Here is a 4,958-nt window from a genome sequence, read left to right as displayed (position 1 = left end):
TGTAAGGCTTTAGATCAGTGGTTGCTCTTGTCTTCCAACTCTCTGACCTGGTGGCTGCTCCTTCCACCCATCAGAGCGTTCACTTCACTTCTCTCTCTTGAGTGGGTGTCCTAGGGCATCTCCTACTTTTTAATCTGCAAAAGAGAGGAATTCTTAAAACTTCAGGGTGATCCCTCTCCAGAGACTTAGCAAAGATCTGTTTGGAGACTGCCTTCCTTGATAGAGGCCATCGATCCTGTTCCCAGCTCAGTTACCTTTTGCTCCCCAAAGTCTGGAATTCTAATGGTAGGGGAGGGTGTGTTAATAATTCTCTTCCTCCCTTCCCCTTCAACCCCATTCAAAAATCATCTTAAACGCCTTTCTTAGAAGACTTAACCACCTCCACTGCTGCTTCAGCAAAGGCTTCTCCTCCTGAGCTATGGAACTACAATACAATGAACAGTTGGTAAGGATCTACTTGGCAATATTGTGGATCCCACAATATTAGGCTTCCACTGCAATTTTTATTTTAATTAGCTTACTTTACCCAGACAACAACTTTGCATACATTTTGAGAGTGCAGTATTAATTGTATAAACATTAAATGCCTATAAAAGGCTGAAGTGACTGGACTTTATTTCTATCGCGGTTGTGTAGACTGAATTTTATATTGTACCGGTCACTTTTTTTTTTTTAAATGAATGTAATACAGTTGTAGAAAAGTGTCTGGTTGGTTTGTTTGTTTGTTTTTTTAAAGGCATAAAATTATACTTGAGTATTTATATCATTCCAGCAAATGTTTCTTAAACAAATAGGCCTACTACTCTGGCTCTTCCAAATTAGTGCTATTAAAGGTCCATTATTACTTTTCTGCCATTTTCCATGTCTTGTCTGCAACTCAGCCACAATTATTTGAAGATCATCCTGCGATTCAAGGAGGGCCTTAACGGTTAGTGAAATATCTTCAGTATTGCTGGTTTTAATTCCCAACCTCCCCTTAAGAAAAGACCAAGATTGGTTCTGAGAAAAGATGGGGAGGAGGGTTGTAACAGAATATCAATTTAATATACAGTGCAGCAATGCTTAAAGTTTGGAAACGTCCTCATTTAGTAGTGGGAGGAATAGATCCACAGGCACCAAGGAATTCACAGAACAGATACAAGACAATATCTGAGATGACCATGTAGACTTTTGTCTCTATCATAGAGCAGACTAAGTGAAACATAAGGTAGTAAGTGTAGTGAAAGACTAATTTTATTAAATATTCTATATTTTGGGAAACCTCTAAAAATTACTCTTTTTAGGTAAAGTTTTTAATTTGACTTATCAATGCACTGCTTTCAGGTAAAGTTTGGAAAAAAATCTGAGACATCCTTAAAGTTTACTAATGGGGAGGAGGTACTATTAGTTAAGTAAAGGTGTGGCCAAATAGGTCCTGTATTGCTGCTGGATGCTTTCCAGGCCTGGGTTCCAGCAAACATCTGGAAAGGATGAATTTCAGAAACATGGGAGCTCTACTGGGAATTTTCTGCCACTGTTTGTGGAATTCTTAAACCTAGATTATCAGAAGATAGTTGCTGTGACAGGATAAAGGAAGAGGCAATTCCTCAGTTGAAATTTAGAATATTTATGCTTTTATAAATTTAACAGAGGTCAATGCAGAGCATAGTGGATTGGTGGTATGTGCTCTTGGCTGCTCATTTCCTTCAAGAGGCAAACCATTGCATTCTATACAAGCTGAAGAAAATGCTGCAGATTTGGGTAAAGTAACCTTCAGAAAATTGCTGAGTATTAACATTTTTTCATTGATTGTGTTCCATCCTGTTTTTAAATATCTTATTTTTAAGGCACAATGAATGTTAACCACAACAATAATTGTCGTTAATTTTAACTTGTATCTTCAAAATAGGGCCAGATCATGATCCTTATGTGAAGTCAATAGCGAAATTCCCGTTGACTTCAAACCGACCAAGAATTATCCCACATGTTGGAATTTTCAAAAGTGTTCCCATATCACTTAAGTACGCAAGCCTGTTGACAGTGCTCCTAAAGTCACTTAGGTGCTTTGGAAAATCTCACACATGGAATTCAAAATAGTAAATTATGAGATTACTACAAAGCATAGGAGAAGAGGAGGAAAGCTTCTGAAAATCTTTCTTCAAAAGTCCACAGCTATTAAAGTTAGCAACCCTAGTGAATGTTGGTATTCCCCTTTAGATGTGATTTTAGGTGTGGTTTGTATAAAGGTAGTCCTTTAGAAGGATCACTTTTTATGTGTAGACATCTGCAAATCTAGATAATAAAGCTCCAGTGCTTGAGCACCATAAATAAGAATTGTTCACTATGCAACAGGTATGCAGGACACATGTTAAAATCATAATGAGTGAGAAGTTTAGTAATATCCTCTATCAAAGGAGTTAAGGGATTTTCCCATTCTTTACCATCAGTTAACAACCCCAAATTAAAGCATATAAATATTAGACATTAGTTGAGATTTTCAAAAGTATTAGGGATTCTATGATTCTATGATTCTATGATTTAGCTAGGCATCTTCCATTTAACTTTAAATTCAGGCCATGCTTCCTGCAAAGGTTAGTGTTTGTTTATATATATATATGGAGAAAAAAGTAAAGCAATTATTATATAACTTTTTTCCCATGTCATAGAATATCAGGGTTGGAAGGGACCTCAGGAGGTCATCTAGTCCAACCCCCTGCTCAAAAGCAGGACCCATACCCAATTAAATCATCCCAGCCAGGGCTTTGTCAAGCCTGACCTTAAAAACTTCTAAGGAAGGAGATTCTACCACCTCCCTAGGTAATGCATTCCAGTGTTTCACCACCCTCCTAGTGAAAAAGTTTTTCCTAATATCCAACCTAAACCTCCCCCACTGCAACTTGAGACCATTACTCCTTGTTCTGTCATCAGCTACCACTGAGAACAGTCTAGATCCATCCTCTTTGGAAACCCCTTTCAGGTAGTTGAAAGCAGCTATCAAATCCCCCCTCATTCTTCTCTTCAGCAGACTAAACAATCCCAGTTCCCTCAGCCTCTCCTCATAAGTCATGTGTTCCAGTCCCCTAATCATTTTTGTTGCCCTCCGCTGGACGTTTTCCAATTTTTCCACATCCTTCTTGTAGTGTGGGGCCCAAAACTGGACACAGTACTCCAGATGAGGCCTCACCAATGTCGAATATAGAGGGACGATCACGTCCCTCGATCTGCTCGCTATGCCCCTGCTTATACATCCCAAAATGCCATTGGCCTTCTTGGCAACAAGGGCACACTGCTGACTCATATCCAGCTTCTCGGCTACTGTCACCCCTAGGTCCTTTTCTGCAGAACTGCTGCCTAGCCATTCGGTCCCTAGTCTGTAGCGGTGATTAATTTGCTCAGTGAATTGTAGCCTGCCACCTTTTCCCAAATAACCTGTCCTTTTAACACATTTGTGTTCTACTTTCACAGGATTCAGACCTTCAAGCAAGTCCACTACCTTGAAATTGGTAGCTGAACATCTTCCAAATGAGTTCCATCTCCAGGGCTTGAATGCTTCTGTCATAAATATAAAGGGAAGAGTAAACATCTTTAAAATCCCTCGTGGCCAGAGGAAAAATTCTTTCACCTGTAAAGGGTTAAGAAGCTAGGATAACCTCGCTGGCACCTGACCAAAATGACCAATGAGGAGACCAGATACTTTCAAAAGCTGGGAGGAGGGAGAAAAACAAAGGGTCTGTCTGTGTGATGCTTTTGCCAGGGACAGAACAGGAATGGAGTCTTAGAACTTAGTAAGTAATCTAGCTAAATATGTGTTAGATAATTTCTCAGCCATTTAAAGAAATAATAAAGCTGTGCTGAATAGAATGGATATTCCTGTCTGTGTGTCTTTTTGTAACTTAAGGTTTTGCCTAGAGGGATTCTCTGTGTTTTGAATCTAATTACCCTGTAAGGTATTTACCATCCTGATTTTTACAGAGGTGATTCTTTTTATTGTTACTTCTGTTATTTCTATTAAAATTCTTCTTTTCAAGAACTGAATTTTTTTTTTTATTCTTAAGATCCAAGGGTTTGGGTCTGTGGTCACCTATGCAAATTGGTGAGGATTTTTATCAAACCTTCCCCAGGAAGTGGGGTGCAAGGGTTGGGAGGATTTATGGGAGAAAAGTTTCCAAACAATGCTTTCCTAATAAAAATAAACCCAAATAAACGTTTGGTGGTGGCAGTGGAAGTCCAAGGGCAAAGGGTAAAATAGTTTGTACCTTGGGGAAGTTTTAACCTAAGCTGGTAAAAGTAAGCTTAGGAGGTTTTCATGCAGGTCCCCGCATCTGAACCCTAGAGTTCAGAGTGGGGAAGGAACCTTGACAGCTTCTCAAATAAGTAGGCTTTCTTCAAGTGCTGTCCCTGGGGGTGCTCCACTTTAGGTGTTTGTGCGCCCCTGCATTCGTAGTCTGAGACTTTTGGTAGCAGTGCGTGCTGCAGGCAGTTAACCAACGCTGTGCGACCAGCCCCCACTCAGTTCCTTCTCTACTGCCCTTAGCTACCAGCCAGAGCAAACAGCAGCTCTGCTTTGTAGTTAGTCAGTTACTTAGTTTCCTTGTTAGCAGCTACTTAGATTGTTTCCCTTTTCTTTTCGCCTTGGTTAAAAAAAAAAACAAAAAAAACCACACAACCAAAAACCTCACAGCCAGGAATTTCAGAAAAACAGCCATTTTGAGGGTGGAAGTGACTCTCTCTCTCTCTCTTCCCCCCCCCCCCCCCCCTGGTTTCCCAGGCTTTCAGCACCGCAGTGCCTGTCCCTGACAGCCACAGTTGGTGTGTTTGTGGCATGCCTTCTTTGCGCAGGCAGCAAAGTTTTGCATTGCCTCAGGCTCATGGCCAGAACAGCACAGAGTGGAGAGGTCTCTTGGACCTGCATCAGGGCATGAAGCTCGGAACACACACACAGACTCCCCAACTTTGCCAACTGCAGCTTCGGACAGGGG

The 4,958-nt window shown here is 40.7% G+C and overlaps 1 protein-coding gene across 4 annotated transcripts in view; it reads left to right on the top strand.

Moving 5' to 3' along the window:
• EPC1 (enhancer of polycomb homolog 1) overlaps window positions 1–2,653 on the top strand; it is a 101,509-nt gene extending 98,856 nt beyond the window's left edge. For all 4 annotated transcript variants that reach the window (XM_073334417.1, XM_073334416.1, XM_073334413.1 and 1 more), the window contains one exon: window positions 1–2,653. This exon is cut by the window's left edge and continues 2,979 nt beyond it. The gene's annotated coding sequence lies outside the window, so the exon portion shown is untranslated.
• Window positions 2,654–4,958: the final 2,305 nt, after the last annotated feature.

The sequence above is a fragment of the Lepidochelys kempii genome, chromosome 2, assembly GCF_965140265.1.
Source record: "Lepidochelys kempii isolate rLepKem1 chromosome 2, rLepKem1.hap2, whole genome shotgun sequence".
Taxonomy (NCBI): domain Eukaryota; kingdom Metazoa; phylum Chordata; order Testudines; family Cheloniidae; genus Lepidochelys; species Lepidochelys kempii.
This window is presented reverse-complemented; position numbering and strand designations above follow the sequence as displayed.